Here is a 21959-nt window from a genome sequence, read left to right on the forward strand (position 1 = left end):
CATTCCTGCTTTCTCAAGAGATAATTTTAAAATGCCTGTGATTTAGAATCCTCAGTCTTTGAAGTTGTCATTTTGAGTGACCATCTCCATGAATTCTGTCATCCGAAGTGTTTTGGCACATAGGTTCATGAATAAGTTGATAAACTCTTGAGACACAGATCTGATTATTAAACTAACAAATCCAATTTCCCAGTCAACTTTTTGGGGGGAGTTGGGCCCAAAAACATTTTTGTCCCACTCCTTGGGCAATTGACCAAGTTCAAAAAGGCATGATCTGCCCTTGACGAAGCCAAACTGGGTCGGGTCCAATGTCTGCAAGTCCCTATATCTTTGTTTATGAGCTCCATTATGATCCTCTCCATAGCTTTGCAGACTAGACTTGTTAAGCTTATGGGGCGGTAATTACCAGGGTCCATAGAGGCACCGCCTTTGTGGAGTAGGACCACAGTTGCCGTACGCCACTCCTTGGGCATGTATCCTGTGGTAAGGCTGAGATTAAACAGCTGCCTTATGTGCGGGTTTAATTCCTCATTTAGCTCGTGTAGCACACAGCCGGGGACACCATCCGGTCCCATTGATGCTGTGTTTTTAGCTTTAGAGAGAGCAGCTTTCACCTGCGCATTTGAGATGTCTGGGTGGCTACACTCTGCTGGGATAGTTATCTCTCCTTTAGGGGGAGAGGGGTGAAGTTTGCACTGAACCTGTCTGCCAGTATGTTGGCAATGTCTGTGGGTTCAGTGATTTTTGTATCATTTTGGACTAATTCTGAGCATATCTGGGAGTTTCCACCCAGGTTCCTAACATAGCTGAAAAAGGCCTTATGATTGTCCTTTGAATCCATGGCAATTTTTCTCTCAAAATTGGCCTTAGTTGATTTTATGAGTGCTCGTATTTTTTTACTAATAATGATCAGGGGTGACTTCCCTTTTATGGATTTTGTTCTATCATGTAATAGCTTTCTCCTCTTATTGTAAAGTTTGTTAATGGCTGGGGTCCACCAGACTGGACGTTTGCCCTTTGTGGAAAGAGTCTTGGTTTTATTTGGGATTGCCTGATCCATGCAGTCCTGGAAGTGTTCATAGAAGGGATTTGTAAGGGCTTCCGCAGCTTGGGTTGTGGTTTCCACTGGCTCAGGGGCCTTGAAGGATACCACACCAGTCTTGAGTAGTGTGAAGTTTGCTTTAGAGAAGTTCTTCACTGTGGTCTTTTTAGTTTGGGGTGGGGCGGGATGTGGATTTCCAGTGAGATTAGTTTATGATCAGATCTCACCAATGAGGGATATACTTCCGGTGTGGAGCATTTTGTTCCCATGTTTGTGATAATGAGATCTAGTATATTTTCTCCTCTCGTGGGAACAGTGACTAGCTGTTTCATGGCATTTGAATTTATGAACTCCAGGAACCGTTGGGCTAGAAAGTTAGGGCTTGAGTAATGTTCCCAGTCTATATTCGGGTAGTTGAAGTCACCCAATATGATGGTGTTTGGAGATACATTTATACCCTCCAGTGTCTTCAGGAAGGCTGTGTGGGGTTCCTGAGTTTGAGAGGGTGGCCTGTAGCATGCTACAATTTGTAGAGCAGTTTTGCCTATGGTTAGTTGCACCTGGATATATATATAAATATACAGATATATTTTTAAAATATTTACATGCAGTGCAGCAGTTATGCTTTCTAGTGGCTCATAGCATTCATTTATTCTCAGAAATCCAATTTGCTCTGTTCATGGCAATGGAAGAACCAAATCTTATTCCAGCAAGCAATGGACTCTAGGCAGAAAACTCATCCTGAACAGTATGTCAGTTCATCACACAAAGCATGTACACTCCCCTACTGCACAAATATTTACATGTAATTAAGAGGATTGCCAGTTTGCTTAACAAACATTTTGTTAGTATATGGAAAGACCTAGAAGCACCTGGTGAAAACCCACATGGACAGACAACTGCTTTAAACAGTGTTTAATTAGACTTATTTCTAGTCTAGTTATCCTTGTAAAGTTCTTTTAGATTAGTTATTTCATTCCCTCATTGATCACGGCCTTATTTCAGTTTTGACTAAAATACCACCAAAATTTAACTTTAGAACTATAACAAGTTTTAAATAAGACACATTAATGGCTGAAAAGAGTTTTCATGATGGGGTTAATGCTGTCAGAAGGTAATATATATTTTTTTGGTAATTTCTGCAACAGTTCCACGTCTGGAATATATCACATCCAAAATGCCCAATTAACCTATGTCATAAAAAAGAAAAAAGAAACTTAAACAAATGTTGAAAAAGTCATCGTACAATACAATGTCACTTGAGATATGTCATACCACTGTATGTAATGCAAAAATGATAATCCTGATGTTACTGCCTCCTTTCTCCTTTCTTGTATTTATTTACCTAGTCTATTCATACCATTGCATCAATGGCCCAACAACCTCTTGCTTCTGCCTGAACTTAATCTCCAGTCCCATGTCTAAGATTCATGTGCCACTTCCAAGTTTTCTCTTCTACACTCACTTCTAGTCTTACCCCTTCTGCTTCTTTGGTATTTCTCCTTTTCATCCACTTGGATATAGACATTAGTCCTATCCAGTACTTTCTTAATCACCCTTCCTTGTCATCATCTATCTCAGAAAGGCAAACATTTCAGTGTCTTGCTTATCTTCTTCCTGTAGATTCTCTTCCACTCTACAACCTCTTCACTTCACATATACATAGGTAATCTGCCTGTTCCTATCCATACTTTCAGCACTACAGTCTCACCTTCTTCTTGCTTTTCATGTTATGTGCTGTTGAAGTAACATAACATCTCTATAGCAGTGCATGTGCTGATCATACACTGACCCATCAGGCCTTAGACATCTGTAAACTAGCCATGCTTTTTCCTACAGTTAGTCCACTCCATACTTCATTATCTCTAATCCAGCTATTTTGCAACCTTTAATAACTTTACCTTTCACTCCATACCCATCCCTTCCTTTATCACAAAAGCTTAAGAAAGTATTTTCTGCAAGTACTGGATACATTTGTGCATGAACATAGCTGTAAAAATTCAGAATATCATGCTGATTGATTTCTCTTCTTCAGGGATACCAATACTTTAAAGCTTAACAAACTTAATCTAAACATAATTAAGAGATTAAGAGCAGCATGAAGATCAGTTCCAAGTGGGAATCCAATGATCTTCTTATGGCATTTTAAAAAATGTTGTTATCCGTAATGGGCATTACAACTGGTATATAGTATCTTGATTACTTCATTGTTTGAGCAGGCCTTGTGCATAAGGTTAAAGAAAGAATTTCTTTATGAGCAAATGCTTCTGTAGCATTTGTAGATTTTGAATGAATACTAGATGTTCAAACAGTCTGAGGACTAGCTGAGTCCTTCCCTGCAGTTTGACATTTATGTCTGGCAATAATACCGAATAAGTAATGCCAGGCCATCATCTAAAATCATCATCTAAGGTGTCATCTTTGCTTTTGTTGCTCAAGGAAAAAATATTTACTTGTGCAATAATCTAGATCCAGCTACAGTGGCTGCCCTATTCAAGCACTAGCTTTGGCTGAAGTAAATCATATCATCATGCTCCATTCCTGCTTTCTCAAGAGATAATTTTAAAATGCCTGTGATTTAGAATCCTCAGTCTTTGAAGTTGTCATTTTGAGTGACCATCTCCATGAATTCTGTCATCCGAAGTGTTTTGGCACATAGGTTCATGAATAAGTTGATAAACTCTTGAGACACAGATCTGATTATTAAACTAACAAATCCAATTTCCCAGTCAAGGAAAGGGCACAATTAACTGTGATCCCACAGTTTCTTTTTCTTCATTGCCGAAGTCAATTTCTTATATGTGTCCTGTCTAGGTTATTGTTCTTTGCTGCATAAAACAAACAGCGTTTCTTTCACTACAAGGATCCTGTAAGTTCTTTGTTAAGTATGGTCACGTGAGTAGTTTCACCAACATCAGTGGAGTCATTGATGGCAAGGCTGAAAAAGAGATAAGGGTCCGGACGTTTGTGGAGCTTTACCTTTGATTGTTGATAACAGTTCCTTCACCTGCTTTGTAGTGATCTGATGTGAAAGGCTCGGTTTTCAACCACTTTCTTTTTTGGTAGCTTAGACTTTTACATCTATTAATATTTCATTACTATCTTTTGACAAATTTCACATATGGCAATGCCTTCCTTCACTTTATCATGTCCATTCTCGATTAACTGGGCCTGGCTGCTAATTCAAAATGTGGGTTGGTAAAATTCAAAAGACTATTTGCAGTGAAAACTCTATTTCTGGACTTTCACTCTGTCAGTCCACAGCAGTTCTATGACACTATCACATTTATATGTATAGGATGTGATGTCATACCTCACAACCTCTTACTTCAAGAAATCTTGACATACCCAAAAAATGGCTATACAAACACTCAAAATCAGGGACAGATTTTAAATATTACTGTTATAAACTTTCAAAAGTATCCAGAATAGCTGGCTTTACTTTCATATGCATTTTCTGAAGGATATGAAGTGTGAAACTCAAACATCTGTTATTATTTAGTGATGTCAAACCTCAATGACCTTCCAGAAAACCACAAATTTTATGAGGAATAGACCAAAAATATGAGGGAAAATCTGGACAATCTGTGAAAATATGGACAGTTAAGAGGCATGTGTGATGCTATGGTGCTTTATGTTGTACTCTTTATGCAAGACTATAGTTAATTGACAAACAGACTCTGGCATCCATCTTCAGTGCTGAAATACTGTGCACACTATTAACTTCTGAAAACACAGCTTAGTATTAAACTTTCTCTGCTTTCTGACACATGCAGCATTGTTTTAAGAATCTGTAGAAACACTACCAAAAAGGTGATTACAAAAACAATAAGCTGAATAATATTCTTTAGAAATATGGAAACTCTTCCAAACTTGGAAATAAAACAAATATACTACAGACTGTCCAACAAATAATACTTTTTTGCAGTTAGAATTAAGACAGTGACAGTACAGTACATTTGGACTGTACATTTTAGCTTAGATGGTAAATATGCCCTTTGGTAAGAAGCTCTGTGGATAATACCGCTGTATTAGAGTTCTGGGTTCAGATCTGATCTCTGAATCAGTGGCTGATGTTTGGTAAATGGCAGTAGTTTGCCCAATTTTAATGCTCTCAGTTTGGTGAGGTAACTCTTTGGATACAACATCCACCTTACTGTTGTAGGATTCAGTCCCAAAGTCAACTCAGGCACTCAGCTGTACTGTTCAGCTCTGAACACCAAGTAAATAGCCACTTTTTGCGAAATGGCATTATTTGCAAAATGACATTCTGCATATGGCACAGTGCTCAGTGGATAAATTACTACCACATAGCTCAAGGCTTCAATCCAGAATTCTGTCTTCAACAGTATAGCAGCACTCAGTGAGTCGTAAGTGTTTTATACTATGTGGTTAAATAATACTATGCCTGCCTAACAGGTTCAGTAGCACATGAATTGCTCTCTCCAACATAAGCACGCATACATACAGACACACACACACACACACACACACACACACACACACACACACACACACACACACACACACACACACACACACGAGACTGTCAAGCAACTGATATTATATATCTTACTTCAAAAAATGTGTTGTGCATAGTCCAGTGCATGCCAATTTAAGAAGTGATTTAAGTACAAAAGAGGCCAGATGGTAATAGCAGTAACAGATATCTAGTAAAAGGGCAAAACTACAGTTGTTCTGTGTTTTCCAGGGTGACACTGAAGTGGTCTAATGGTGCGATCATTGCACAGAAAAAAAGTTGGCTCAGCTGATTGAACATTGCTGGCTTTGTTTCTGTGTGAGACTGCAAACAGTGGGGATAGGGGAGTTTGCCCTTCCCCACTATAAAGCAATCTCTGAGTTGGTTTATATAATTAATGGGGGGGGGGGGTGTGCAAGAAGGCCCTGCAAAAAATACTTTTTTTTTTACCAGTTATTGTTGAATCATTTGCATCTCGGTTATATGGGTATATGACAAATTGTCATATATTTATTTTCCTTGACTGAGTGGTGGGCTGGACAGAATGGCTATGCAAATCAGACTGTGGACCTGGGGTTGCAAGATGGGCAAGTTAAAGTTAAAATTAGTTTAGATGCATATATGTTTACTCTATTAATCAGTACGCATATAGGATACATCACATGTTACCATACCAAGATTTGCAAAATAGTCATGAGTTAGGGTCATAACTTCTGAAGGCAGTGGAGGCAGTATTGCTATATTTGTGCACAAATCTATTAGGTTCATAGGTTCATAGGTTTATACCAGGCTATCTGCCCTAAGGCATTTATAAGCCTAGCCCAAAGTTATGTGGCTTACGCCACCCCTTATGTTAGAAATAATGTGCCCATTAGTTTGTTGTGCCTCTGTCCAGCAGTGACACAGAGATGATTCCCGGGGTAAACCTACAATCTCCCATCCACCGGTCAAGATTTCTCTTGAACAGAGCCAGCGAGGTGCTCTGCCTCACATGGACCGGGATTTTATTCCACAGCATGGGGAGTCTCTGTGTGATAAATCTATCCCTCCAGCACGTCCTATTTATATCCGTGCTAAGGTTTAAGTCACTTGCTCTAGTGGTTCTGGTGGATTTGGATTTTTTGAGGTGGAGCATGTCCATTAATTCCGGGTTGGTCATGGCCTTGTATGTCAGGCACAGGTCACCTCTGAGCAGACGGTATGCAACTGAATAGAGTTGGAGTTTCTTCAGTCTGGCAGTACATGACAGGTTTTGGAGTCCCTTTATCCTTTTGGTGAGGAACTTTTGGGGTCTCTCCAATTGCTGCAGATGTCGGGTGAGATACATCCCGAATGGGACATTGTACTCGATCATTGGTCTGATAAGTGAAGAGTACAGGGGAACAATGACCTCAATTGATCTGGATGTGAATCCCTTCATGATCAGATGGGCAATGTAGAAGGTCTTTCGAACCACTTTAGCAACGTGAGTGTCAAATGAGAGGCCACTGTCAACCTGGGTACCCAGGTCCCTGATAACCTCTTCTGTGCTTAGTGGGTTGCCACCTATATGGTAGCTTGGGGTTACCTTGTTTTTCCCGAAGGGTATGACTATACACTTTTTTACGTTTAACTTCATGCCATGGCTCTGGCACCAGCTATCAGTTTCCGTGAGACCCCTCTGAAGTTACGAGTGGACTAACACCAAATAGCACAGATAAAGAAGGTTGCTGTAATATACACTGTCAGCAACTTAAAAACTGTATGGTTTATTGTATCATCCAGAAATCTCAGTATGAACAATGTTAACCATTGTGATGATATGAATTGCTTTTTAGACATCCTAGGAAATAACTGACCTAGTATTTTGCTTGGCAATTTCACCTACCATTGTATAGAGTGGAAAAAATCAGTCTTATAATCATTTTGCATGTCAGTCTATTCATCTACTGTCTATAAACAGTGTCAGTTTACTACCTTTCCTACAAGACTACTAAATATTCTTGATTACATAAAACCTTTTGAACCAACATGATAATTCTGTTCACTTGGCTACAGCTTTTAGTCCTGCCTACTAAAGCAGTTATGTGTCAGATAACTGTCTATAACTTAAAAAGGCCTACTTTTCTAACCTCTCAATAGAATTGTTAACTGGTATTGGAAAATTACGTTCTCTTTATTACCATTTGAAACACATCAGGACACATCTGACAAAATAAATGAACTTTGTTTAAACACATTATCTCAGGTAACCAAGGCCAAAATGCCTAGCCATGCAAGTTATACACTCAACCCATGGTGTGCTACATCACTAAAGTGGTTATTAAGGGGGAAAAGGACATGCTTACAAAATGTCTGGAGATTTCTCTGCTACTTTAAACATAAAACAGGATGGCAAACAAAAACGAATAGTTAAAAAGGGTACTTATGGATCCCAAGGCCAAATCTGAACACAAGGATTTAGTCAGACCTGAACAGAACCTGTTCTTTCAGTAGTACTTCAACAGTCACCTTAAAACTATTTTCAAGGGTGGTCCTCTTAGACTGTCGTATGGGTTGACCAATGACTGAAAAGACATAGTAGATGCAATCAATACCTACGTTTTACAATACCATGTTAAAAAGATATGCTGAATTTAAATAATTTATACTTCATCTCTCTCCCACAGCCCAATCATATTATAAGTCATACTACAAAATCTCAGTCCTAGATAAAATCTAACTGCAGTATAGAACCAGATTTGCTACCTGGAAAAGTAGTATATTTTTAATAGAGGTATTACAAGTATCTCTTCACAGATTATTTAATGTACAACTATAGAACAGTTTAGTTCCTAGGAACAGGTAGCTAAATTTTGTTATGCCTATTTTTAAAGATGATTCAGCTGAACTGGTTCAGAGCTCTAGACCCATAAGTTTAACATCTTTAGTTGCAAAATGCTTTGAAAAGTGTTTTTTATAATTCCTGTGCAAACCTAAACAATACAATTAACTCTTAGATATAACGTTACATGATTTTTTTGCATAATAGAGCAACATTTATTAAGTACGGTTGACTTTTATTAGCCAATCAGTCATACTTTAGACCTGGACATAACCATATTTGCTGTGTATCTGTACTTGTCTACAGTATATGGATCGATCCCAAATGATACAATTGTACACTGCACAATTAACTGAAAATCAGTCCTATTTTGATGAAATGACTTGCACACTGATTAACAGGAATGTTGTCCTTGTTGCACATCTAATTTGGATAATCTGTCTGGTTGTGTTGGAACCAGTAGTAATTATCTTTTTATTTCCAATTTGTAAGAAATAGTTACTGTCACCCAAATATTACGATGACTAAAAATAGTTACAATGTATAACGAAACATTAAACAGTAACAATCTAAATAATTATTTAAAGGACTTAACATATTAATGGCCAAATTAGGTTTAGAATTTAACAATGTCAGCAAATGGAAACTCATGCTTATTGGAAATAAGCAAAATATAAAACTAATCACTATAAATTAACACACTCTGGCGGCAGTGGAACATGTTAAAGATCCAGGTCTCATGGTTCAATATAGCATAAACTTTAGGTTAAATGCCTCCCATGTTGAACATAAGGTTATCAAAATCTTTGGTCTTCTATTTTCATCCATAGTTTTAGCACTGTTTCTTTTTTAAATTTTGAGTGTTCTTCAGAGACTAGTTATCTAGGACCCACTGAAAATGGCACTTCTGAATCAAAGTAACCCAGTCATTTTAAACGCAAACAAACAGTAAACAAATAAATAAATATTGGGTCAGATTCAATAAAGCCTACACTGAGTGTACACGATATGTATTCAACAACATTCTTATCACGTTTGTGCTTTCTAGTTACTCAGAAAGATTACACTAAGTGTACATGTAAGCTACAATTTGTGGTAATTTTTATGAATCCCTGTCAGTATTTAAAGCTGCAAGAATATCAGTAGGAAAACTAAAATTAGGAGTAAGAAGGTGTTAGTTATGTCTGTGTTGTCTGTTCACTCAGAATGGTGTACACTTAGCTTTATTGAATCCCGGGGATTATGCAACAGAAATTAAATCAAGCCTTCAGACTTGATGAAGTAACCCTTCCTTGTGTTAGTAAAAGGGAATTACCACTGACAAACTATGGATGAAGTAACCCTTCCTTGTGTTAGTAAAAGGGAATTACCACTGACAAACTATGGATGAAGTAACCCTTCCTTGTGTTAGTAAAAGGGGCACTGACAAACTGTGGATGAAGTAACCCTTCCTTGTGTTAGTAAAAGGGAATTACCACTGGCAAACTATGAATTAAGTAACCCTTCCTTGTGTTAGTAAAAGGGAATTACCACTGACAAACTATGGATGAAGTAACCCTTCCTTGTGTTAGTAAAAGGAAATTACCGCTGACAAACTATGGATGAAGTAACCCTTCCTTGTGTTAGTAAAAGGGAATTACCACTGACAAACTATGGATGAAGTAACCCTTCCTTGTGTTAGTAAAAGGGAATTACCACTGACAAACTATGGATGAAGTAACCCTTCCTTGTGTTAGTAAAAGGGAATTACCACTGACAAACTATGGATGAAGTAACCCTTCCTTGTGTTAGTAAAAGGGAATTACCACTGACAAACTATGGATGAAGTAACCCTTCCTTGTGTTAGTAAAAGGGAATTACCACTGACAAACTATGGATGAAGTAACTCTTCCTTGTGTTAGTAAAAGGGAATTACCACTGACAAACTATGGATGAAGTAACTCTTCCTTGTGTTAGTAAAAGGGAATTACCACTGACAAACTATTAGCCAGACACAATATGAAGCAAAAACAAAATCAAGAAACTGATCCAGTCATAGCTGATAGCCCAGTCATACAAAACACAGAAGGACTCTGACAAGGAGAATTTTACCATGAAAGGGAGGGCCTCCCATGAAACTATATGGGGTGTAAATTCTAAGTAAGGTAGACGAACAAAAGGGTTTATGGGAAGTTGAGGACAGGGTTAGATGATCAAGATTGTTGAGAACCAAATAATACAGGGGTCTATATTATAACACCAAAGAGGCGTTTAATGGAACGCCTCTTCTTCGACACGTAATGACCGAACACAGTAAAGCAGAAACTGTCAAACAGCGAATTGTTTCCCTGGGAAAGAATTCACTTGCGTGCACGCGCGCGCACACACACACACACACACACACACACACACACACACTTACAAACATAACTATGTGGGGGGCTTCACCCCCCCAAACTCCCCAATGTGGGGTGCTCTGCCCCCCAGAACCCCCTAACTAAATATACCAACTCCAAGATCGCACTACAGTGGAAAAAAGGGCAACACTGTGTAGTTGGCCAACTACATCTTTGCCCTGTAAAGTATTCATCAAATCACTTAAATGCATTTCAATGAATACGTGTTGCTCATTTGGTGTTTGATATTACAACATTTCGATGTTGTAATATAGACCCATAATACAGAACATTTTCTAAATAAATCCATTCTTCAGCAATAGCCACTCTGGTCTATGGATTTTAATCTGCACATTTAAACAGGCTCAAATACAGTCATGCAAGTACCCAAAAATGGATTCTTAATATAGCAACCAAAGCTTACTATGCTTTAGGTAATTAGTACCTAACTATAACTACCATACTGAGGTATTTTCGTGCAGTGCAGTAGAAGCAGTTAGTGTTAGATAATAAATAATGCTCATTCTGAGCATTTTATAGCTTGTCTGTTACCTAACTCAAGGTTCCCTTAATCTGACCTGTTAATAACAGCCTGCATTTAAATTGGAACCTGTGTTCTGAGAGACAGCCTTACAAGACTATCTGCAAATATACAGAGCTGAGTATATTTTTCTTTATTATAGAGTTTAATTGTTGCTTAGATATCTGTTGTCTCACTGTTCTGAGAGACTGATCTGCAAATATACAGAGCTGAGTATATTTTTTTGGCTTAATAGTTGTACTATATTAGTGGTTGCTCAGATCTCTGCTGAAACTGTAATTTGGTGGCTTTTGCAGTGCCCACCCCACTGTAGATTTGATCTAGGACACTCCCCCAGTCCCATCTCTTTACCGCATTCTATGTAATAAACCTTTTTTGCACTTGCTTTTAGTCCTTTTTAATTTAATTGCATTTTTCAAACTGTGTGTGGTCTAATATTGCTACCTACTCAAGCGTGCTAGCTTGCACTGCATGTGAATTGTTTTTACTACTGTTTTTGCTACTTTTCTGTAATAATAAAAAAAAAAAAAAACTGTGAGCCTGTTTCCTACCTTTCCTGTAACTAGTGTTCCAGATACAGATTTGCTGTATCCAGGACTGTGTTTGTAAGCTTCTGAGCCCCCCAAGCCTTTCTGTGTTGGAGGGAAGTTTTCTAGCTTATCAGTGGGAGTGGTAAGCATTAGGTAACCTGTCTACCACATAAAGAGTGGTTCTGGCCCAGAATTTGTAGTTAATGGTCGTTTGGGCAATCTTCCATCTCTCTCAACTTTCTGATTTGAAAGCCTGCATTTGCACTTGTTTCTGTCCTGTAACTCGCCTAGTGCAGATACAGATTCTTAGTTTTAAAACTTAAATTTGCTTATTCATGCTCAGCACTTGTTCAGAACTTGTAAGCACTAAATAAGCTACTAATTACTATAGCACTCAATCTTCCTCATTACCTAGAGGAAAACAGTTTTTGTACTTACTTTTCTCACTGGCGTTGAGAAAAACAGCTCTTGTACTCACTTTCCCCACTTATCTAGAGGAAAATAGTTTTTATTCAGGCATGTCCAAGGGTCAGCTCCCAGTATTCTCCCCTGTCTATCTGATGAATCTGGGCATCTTGAGGCAATGTAGAAATTGCCTCATGTACACAGACAACCATCTCCTCCTACCACCCAACACTACAACCTGTGAGAGATGCACTTATATAGCCAAACTTTAGGTAAAGCTCTCTCCAACCAAGACTGAACCTGACAGTCATGAGAAGAAGGTAAACATTTGCACCACACCACACTCATCACATAGTCTCACTATGTCTATACCACCAAAATATACACATAGAAATTCAAAAACGTTCGCGGAGACTCTCAATAATAATCTGCCTAAGCAACAGAGACCTCCAAAGCAGAAACACAAGCAACCTCCATTCCCCAACACAACCCAAATGACACATAGCCCACAGACTCAGTGTGCCAATCAAACAAAGCCAATAAGGCAAAACAACATACCCAACACACTAGGTGACTATAGTCAGGCACACTGATGTCCCACTCACCAGGCTAAACAAGGAGAAGGTTACTGTCAGCTGCCTGTCGGGTGCCAGGATCCGCCACATAACCCACGCACTCAGGTCACTCCAAAACAAGTACAAATATGACTCTGTCATTGTCCATGTTGGTGTCAATGACCTGAGACGTATCTCCCTGGACTACATGAAAAGAGACATGGAAGAGCTCTCCGATCTTGTAGCCCAGGCAGGTATGACCCTAGCCCTGAGTAGCATTCTGCCATTGCCCAGAATGATACCGCAGTACAAGGACAAAATGATTGACTTCAACAATTGGCTAAGCTTCTGATGTCATTCTAAGGGGATCCAGTATCTGTCTGCTTGGGATGACATGATCAACAGACCACGATGTTTTGCCACAGATGGCCTGCACCTGTCACCCCTGGGATTCTGGATACTGGCTAAGGCTCTTGCTGCCCCTATAGTGCCTTTTTTAGGCAGGGTTCAAGTAACAAATTCACCACCATAACAGAAACAAGCAAGCAAAAACTGAGGGTAATGCTACTCAATGCTAGAAGTCTAAATTTCAAAATGCACTCACTCGAGGCACTTCTTACAATGGAGAACATCGATATCTATGCAGTGACTGAGACCTGGTTCAAGGCTCCAGAGAGCACACCTGCACTACCAGGCTATAACTCATACCACACTTTTCGGCCATGTAACCTGGACCGAAACACCAAAGGTGGAGGTGTGTCCATATTCATTAAGGATATCCACACCTCCAGGCTAGTTGCTCAGCATAATGCATCCGAGGTTATCCAAGTGCAACTGACTCTTGGTAAAACTACAATCTAAATTGTAGCTTGCTACAGATCCCCCACCATGCCCCAGGTTTCCCACTCCTCTTTTCTTGATGTACTGGAAAATATTAGGGTTCAACCAAACACTCTAATAATGGGCAACTTCAACTACCCCACCATTAACTTGGAAAACTACTCATGTACCAACTCCTTAGCGCAACACTTTCTGGAATTCATAAACTCCAATGCCCTAGATCAACTTATCCACACCCCCACCAAGGGCATCGATATCCTAGACCTAGTCATTACCAACATGAGTGACCGGTGTTCCACACCTGAAGTCAACTCCTCGTTGGTCCAATCCGACCATAAGCTAATCACCATTGCTATCCACATCCTACCCCCCCCCCATTAAGGAAACCACAGTAAAATATTTCTCCAAAGCCAACTTCATGCTTCTTAAGACAGAAGTAGTGAACTTCATGACACCCATGCAGATGGACAATACAGTTACAACTGCTGAATCCTACACAAATGCACTCTGTAAGCACTTACATGAGTGCATGGATCATGCTATCCCAAACAGAACAAAGACACTATCCTCCAAAAAAAGGAAGCCAATCTGGTGGTCCCCTGCCATAAACAAATTGTACAACAGAAGGAAGAAACTGTTGCAAAAGAGAGTAAAATCCCATGAGTGGAGGAGCTCCCAGGTCAGCCTCAGTAAGAAGCTGAGATCCTTTGTAAGATCCTCCAAAGCTAGCTACGAAAATAAAATTGCCACTAATTCCAAGGACAACCACAAAGCATTCTATAGCTATGTCAAGAATCTCAATGGCAACATCCAGATCTGCTCTGAGTTACAGCACAAAGGCACGAAAATTACAGAACCAACTGATATTGCCAACATCCTGGCAGATAGGTTCAGTGCTAATGTTACCCCCCCCCCTTACCCCCATAAAGGGCCCATATCTGTACAGGAAGAATGCAGAGTCCCTGTAATCACAACTACGCAGGTGAAAGCTGCACTCTCGAAAGCCAAAAACACAGCATCCATGGGACTGGACAACATCCCAGTCTGCGTTTTACACGAACTTCAGAATGAACTGGCTCCTCACTTAAGTACCATGTTCGATAATAGCCTCGCATCAGGTTTTGTGCCCACTGAATGGCACACAGCAAAAGTTATCCCACTCCACAAAGGGGGAGCCACCACTGATCCCGGGAACTATAGACCTATTAGCCTGATGAGCCTAGTCTGCAAGGCCATGGAACGTATCATCATGGAACTCTTAAACAAAGACATTGGTAACCTCCAAACTCGATCCCACCCAGTTTGGGTTTTTGAAAGGCAGATCATGCCTCCTGAACCTGATCGACTTCTCTGAGGCAGTCACCAAAGCCGTAGATGAGGGTAAGGTGGTTCACACAGCCTATCTTGACCTCGCCAAGGCTTTCAACACCATCCCCCATTCTGGAATTATAGCTAAACTCAATAAACTAGGAATAAATCCCTACATCACAAGATGGATTGCCAACTGTCTCACTGACAGAACCCACACTGTAAAAGTTGCAGACTCCAAATCTGACCTCAAACCAGTGACAAGTGGAGTACCACAGGGTTCCGTCCTGGGACCGCACCAGCTTGGTATCTACTTCTCTGAAGTACAGGCTAACACAGAAGGCCTATGGCTAAAGAAGTTTGCAGATGACTGCAAACTGGGAGCCATAGTCAAGTCCCCAAATGATGTGAACATCCTACAGAAGGGCCTCTCTGAGACAGATGCCTGGAGCCATGGCCGCAAGCTCAATGCCAAAAAGTGCAGTGTCATCCCCTTTGGTAAAAACTCTGTACCCATGAATTACCACATAGGCAGCAATCTACTTAACACCGAATGCGTGATAAGAGACCTTGGGACCCAGGTGGACAGTAGTCTCTCCTTTGATAGTCACATTGCACAGTAGTCAGGAAGTCCTTCTACGTGGCACACCTCATCATAAAAGGGTTCTCATCCAGGAAAAAAAAGGTCATCATTCCCCACTACTCGACACTCATTAGACCCATTATAGAGTACAATGCCCCTTTTGGAATGTACCTCACAAGACATCTGCAGCAGCTGGAAAGGCCACAGAAGTACCTCACAAAGAGGATTACTGGACTCAAACAAATGCCCTACACTGACCGTCTCAAAAAACTCCAGCTTTACTCCGTAGAATATCGCCTACTCCGAGGTGATCTCTGCCTAACATATAAAGCTGTGTCAAACCCAGAGCTGTTGGACATGCTACACCTAAAGAAATCCCAATCCCTCCAAGTTACATGCTCTAGGGACCTAATGGCTGATTGGGAAAAAAAATAAAATAAATTCATAGGTTCATAGTAGATTAATAGGCTAATGTCTCAAGAGTACTTACCAGCTTAGCCAGTTTTACCCAGATTTTACCCAGTTTTCTATCGCAGCCAGTCAGAGTCATGCTCATTCTGAGCATTTAAGTGATATTTTGTGTCCTTCTATGTTTTTCACAGAGTTATATCTTGCTGCTCTGTGTACAATGTGTGTGTGTATGTGTGTGTGTGTGTGTGTGTGTGTGTGTGTGTGTGTGTGTGTGTGTGTGTGTGTGTGTGTGTGTGTGTGTGTTTGTGTATTTGTGTATTTCTTCCAGGAGGATTTCAGCTGAGCAACAGTCTCACTTATGACAAGACTGAGTGCCTCTGCCTTTAAATAACTGCTGGGTAATCATTATTAAAAACATACATGCTTGCCTTATGTGCTTTTTATTTGGCTCAAGGATAATATCATACATGCATAGGGTCACAGATACTTAGTAGGCTATTGATCTGGGTGGATCTTAAGAAGCATAGCCATGCATTCCCATTGCAATTATTAGCCCTTACATTATGCAATATGAATATCCATAGATGGTATGACCAAGCATATATTGGGGTAACTAGATGGTTCCCTTATTCTTGAGGGCCAGTGGTAAACCAGGGTTAAATTTTGGTACACTCATCTAAATTATGTCTAAATAGCTCAAGAGAAGTACTCTGCTTTATGCAGCATGGAAGATAGTTCCATAAACACTTTATTCTCTGCAATATATAACTATAATTCTAGCATGTTCTGTTAATTTTGCAAAAGAAATTGCAGTACCTTGAGAAGGTGTTTATGATACCACTGGACTTCCAAACTTGTAACAGGTCTGATAGAGGAGGGTCTGTTAAGGCGTGTATAAACGTGAAACTAGAATGTAGACTGATCTCTAAGCCTCACAGAGCCACAAACTAGTAGAAAACAGATAATAAAATAAAATAAACGTATTGACCAAATGCAATGAATACCAGTTAAATGCTTTTATTCTCAAAGGACTTCATCAGAACTGTATATAAGCCTTCCCCCACATCATTAAATTAGGGTAGAAAATGGTTACATGACTTCATCACACATTTAAATAATTAACAATCAAGAAGAAAGATACCTAATGCATATACTTTAAAGCAACCTATGTGATCCAAGTAACCAAGACTTGCATTACTTATTCAGGTAATCTTTTCCTTACATAGAGTGAAACTTTTTTAAAAAAGCACGATATCTGTTAAATATAAAAAACATCAATCTTGCAAACACAATACAAATAATATAAAATAAAAATTGTAATAATATAAAATCAATGTAGTGTTATTACTTAGCAGCACAAAGCTTTAATACACCATACGAAGAAATAGTGTCATTCAATCCTGGGGGTTCACTTGCATTTAATCTCAACTGCCACAAAAGTTCTCTGTATTCTAAAGTCTATTCCCAGGGACCACCCCTGGGGTTAGGCACTACTTGCTCTACTACAAAAAATAGAATGTTTTATTATTTTTGCAGATTACTCTGTGCCTGTAGAGAGCATTCAAATCTTTTTTTGGCATTAATATCATAAAGGTGTTCTTGCTTTTCGTTCAGTTTTGCCAATGTAAAAACTGAAACAATGGTCACAGAATGCAACGTACACAACACCCTTGGTATTAGAGTTATAATAAAAATTAAACTTAATCTTATATTATACACTGCTTACAAAGAATTTGTTCCCCCCATAAATAAATCTGCATTATAGACAGGTACCACATTTATCAGTACCAACCCTAACCGGATTCCAATTCCTCGTGATACTTCTAGCACCCCTTTCGAGTCTCTCTTTGACGTTAAGATTTCTTGAACAAATAAGGATTGGCTTACTACCTGACTTGTCTTTTAGTAACTTCTTGTGTAAAATTATTAATCATTGTTTGTGTTTAAGTGGCATAATAATCCCACTTTCTTGATCGTGCTTCAAAACAAAACTATTTTCATATCTTGTACCTTCATTCTTGCTGTTGTAACTGGCATGATTAAAATCTAACCCTATCCCCAAAATAGTCTGGTATCGATTACATCTGATGTTCATAATTTCATTTTTAGTATCTTTGAGCATATTAAGAGGGTAATCTCTAGCTAAAAACAGTGTAACCAGTTTATCAATCTCTTTGTTAAAATTGTTGTCATCAGAAATTATTCTGGATAGCCTCACCATGTGTCCTTTTACCAAGATCCTTTTTTGTTTGTATGGATGACAGCTATTATAATGCCGGTACCCATTAGAGAAAGTAGATTTTCTCTGAATTGCAGACTGAAATCTACTTAACTCTAAATCCTTAAACAATGTGATGTCTAAATAATTAACTGTGGATTTCAAAAAATGTTAAGTAAACTTTAAAAAATGGGTAGTAGAATTAATGTGTATTGCTATGTGCATATGCTCAAATTCTGTTAATTCATCATAATTTCCTTTCCATATAATAAAAATGTCATCATAAATTGAAGGTAGGTAATAATATCAGCAAAAAAGCCAGAACTGACCATATGCTCAAGTTCCCTGTAGCACATAACTACATCTATATATAAGGGAGCACAAGCGGCGCCCATGGCTACTTCACTTGTTTGTCTAAAATATTCCCCTTCAAAGAATACAAAATTATTAGTTAAAACAATCTCCATAAATGAATTTATAATATTGATGTTTCTGTTGGTAAAACATTCACAGCCACATAAAATATCACTGAACCACATTAAACTTACTTAGTGTGGGATGCAAAAATCTGACTTTAATTGCTATATGAAGTCCCAGGAATCCCTGAGCATGTATGGGTATTTATTACTGAATTATTTGGCTAACTTATCAACATAAATTGCTAGTGGGTGAGTTTTTGAACCTCCTGCCACTACTATAGGGCAGAAAGGGGGGTTGGTTATATCTTTATGAACTTTAGGGATTCCAAAAAGACTAGCAAGAAGGGCTTGTTTAACACACAAAAATTGTGTAGTTTATGGTCTGTAACGAAGTCATCCAACATCAAGCAATTTTCCTATATGCAATGATTATTTCATTTTTAGAAATTCTACCGTATTGCTCTTCTGTGTTGAGAAAAGAAAGCATTCTCCCTGTATAATCAATACTATTCCCCCAATTTTATCAGGCTTCATAATACATAAATTGACATTAGTACAAAGCTCATTTAATAAAGCTTACTCCTTCTTAGACATATTATATGATCAAGCCCTCTTAGTGTTTAAAAAAGCTTACCTGATGCCTCTGATAAAATATTTTTCAAACAGGGATAACAATGGATGAAACAAGGGATTAAAAATAGTCTTTCTAACCAGGGAGTGGTGAGGGGAACATTGATTAAAGGGTTCCTGTGGTCAGACCCATAAAATAAGACTAAATTTAATTTCCTAACATATAGTTTAAACCTGAGAAAAAGCTTGCCTAAATCTGTATGGGTTCTAGGTATAATGGTGAAGCCTTTAATAAATAAGTTAAAAAAATCTAATATCTAAATCAATGTCACTGTAATTAACTATATTAAAACAATTAAAAGTGGAAATAATTTCTCTGTTTGTGCATCTCATCAGTTACCATAGCAAAACAATTGGTAGTGGGAACCGTGCTTGAAAATTCAAAGGTGGGGGTGTTAAGGTCCAAAACCATTTCTAATGCCTCCCTCTCCCCCTCCGTCTTTCCCCCTGTCTGTACTGTGTGGGTCAAGTTGTGTTGCCTGTGAGAGCAATTCAGCTGAGCAATCCTCTCTGATCTTCTTATCAAGGGGGAGGAGGTGATTCTAAAAATTCCATATTGCTATTAAAACTACTGCTGTTTGTAGGTTCCCTGTAAGCATCATCGTCTGTCAAATTATTAATTTTATTATCAACTGGATAAGCTGTTTTGTTTTTGTAATCAAGCTCATCCCTGTGTACTTTCCTTTGCTTCCTTTCTAAATTAACATTAATAGATTTGCCTACCCTTTTAAAATATCCTGGAAACACTGTGAGTTACATTCAAATAGTAAATTGTTGTATAAACAGTGACTAACATTGTCTAGCTCTCCCACTAACTCAGTAATTAACCTGTCACTCTCCTCAATCAAAAGTTTGATAACTTCTAAGCCACTATCATCAAAAACATGCACCAATTTAAAATACAGTTAATACCTTGGATGAACATTATTTGGAAATTTCCATAACCTTAAACCTTTGGGTACAATATCGTTACTAAGACAGTATTTAAAATAAGCACTGTCCACCTGCACATTTTTGAGCTTAGTCAACTTGCTTTCAAAGAGTTCAAGTGAAGAATCAAAAGTCTTACTGTATAAATCAGCTTGAATGGGAAAGAACAACACCTCATGGTTCATCCATGCTGTAAAATCAACTCTTGTGCCACATTAGATTCTTACTACACCTTTCTAAACATACTGGAAAATATTAAGATACAACCAAATACCCTAATACTGGGTGATTTCAACTACCCTGCCATTAACTGGGAAAACTACTTGGGTACCAACACCTTTTCCCAACAGTTCTTGGAATTCATAAATTCCAACGCCCTGGATCAACTAATCCATTGTCCCACCAGGGGCTCCAATATCCTAGACCTGGTCATTACCAACATGGGAGATAGATGCTCCACACCAGTGGTCACCCCCTCATTGGTCAGGTCTAACCATAAGCAAATCATCCTTGACATCCACATCCCACCCCCCAGTAAGGAAACCTCCGTAAAAAACTTCTCCAAAGCCAACTTCATGCTACTCAAGTCAGAAGTGACAAACTTCATGACACCCATGCAGACAGGATCTGAAAGTTCGACTGCTGAATCCTACACTAAGGCACTGTACGAGCACATCCACTTGTGCATGAATCGTGCCATCCCAAATAAAATCAAGATGCTCTCCTCCATAAAAAGAAAGCCAATCTTGTGGTCCCCTGCTATAAAGAAACTATACAAGAGGAAGAACCTGTTGCAGAAAAGAGGAAAATCCCAGGATGCAAAAAAAACTCCCTTACCAGCCTCAGTAAGAAGCTGAGATCCCACATAAAATCCTCAAAAGCTAGTTACGAAAATAAAATTGCCAAAGATTCCAAAGAAAACCACAAGGCATTCTATAGTTATGTCAAGAATCTAAATGGCAATGCTCAGATCTGCTCTGAGCTACAACAGAATGCCATTAAATATACTGATCCCAAGGATATTGCCAATATCCTGGCAGATCTATTTAGTCCCAACTTCACCCCCCTCACCCCCTAAAGGGCCCATCTCAATACCAAAAGATTGCCAAACTCTGGTAATCACGGCCACACAGGTAGAAACCGCAATCTTCGAAGCTAAGAATACAGCATCCATGGGACCAGATGACATCCCGGGCTGTGTACTACATGAACTACAAAATGAACTGGCACCTCACCTAAGTGTCATGTTTAATCATAGCCTCACCTCAGGCTTTGTGTGCACTGAGTGGCGCACAGCTACAGTTATCCCACTCCACAAGGGGGGATCCACCTTGGATCCCGGGAACTACCGTCCCATCAGTCTGACAAGCCTGATCTGCAAGGGCATGGAACGCATTATCATGGAACTTATAAACAAAGACATTGGCAACCTTCAAACACTGAACCCCACCCAGTTTGGGTTCGTGAAGGGCCAATCTTGTCTCTTGAACCAGACTGACTTCTTCGAATCAGTCTCCAGAGCTGTGGACGAGGGTAAGGCAGTCCACACAGCCTATCTGGACCTCGCCAAGGCCTTTGACACCACCCCCCACTCTGGAATCATAGATAGACTTACTAAGCTGGGCATTAATCCCTACATCACTCGATGGGTTGCCAACTGGCTTACTGACAGAACCCAGACTATAAAAGTAGCCGACTCCAAATCCGGCTCCAGACAAGTGACAAGTGGAGTCCTGGGACGGCCCTTGTTTGGCATCTACTTCTCTGAACTACAGGCCAACACTAAGGGACTCTGGCTAACAAAGTTCACAGATGACTGCAAACTGAGAGCCATTATTGAATCCCCAAATGATGTGGATATTCTACAAAAAGGCCTTACAGAAACAGATG

At 39.2% G+C, this 21959-nt stretch overlaps 1 protein-coding gene across 2 annotated transcripts in view; it reads right to left on the reverse strand.

Annotated features, from left to right (window-relative positions):
* Positions 1–21959, reverse strand: part of ATP6V1C2 (ATPase H+ transporting V1 subunit C2) — a 455055-nt gene that overhangs the window by 358980 nt on the left and 74116 nt on the right. The window contains exon 1 of one of the 2 annotated variants that reach the window (XM_044079294.1): positions 16689–16819. The exons of the other annotated variant lie outside the window; for it this stretch is intronic. The gene's annotated coding sequence lies outside the window, so the exon portion shown is untranslated. Of the gene's footprint in view, positions 1–16688; positions 16820–21959 lie in introns of those variants that run through there. 2 annotated transcript variants of the gene reach the window in all.

The sequence above is a fragment of the Protopterus annectens genome, chromosome 1.part1, assembly GCF_019279795.1.
Source record: "Protopterus annectens isolate FY-2018-M chromosome 1.part1, PAN1.0, whole genome shotgun sequence".
Lineage (NCBI taxonomy): Eukaryota > Metazoa > Chordata > Ceratodontiformes > Protopteridae > Protopterus > Protopterus annectens.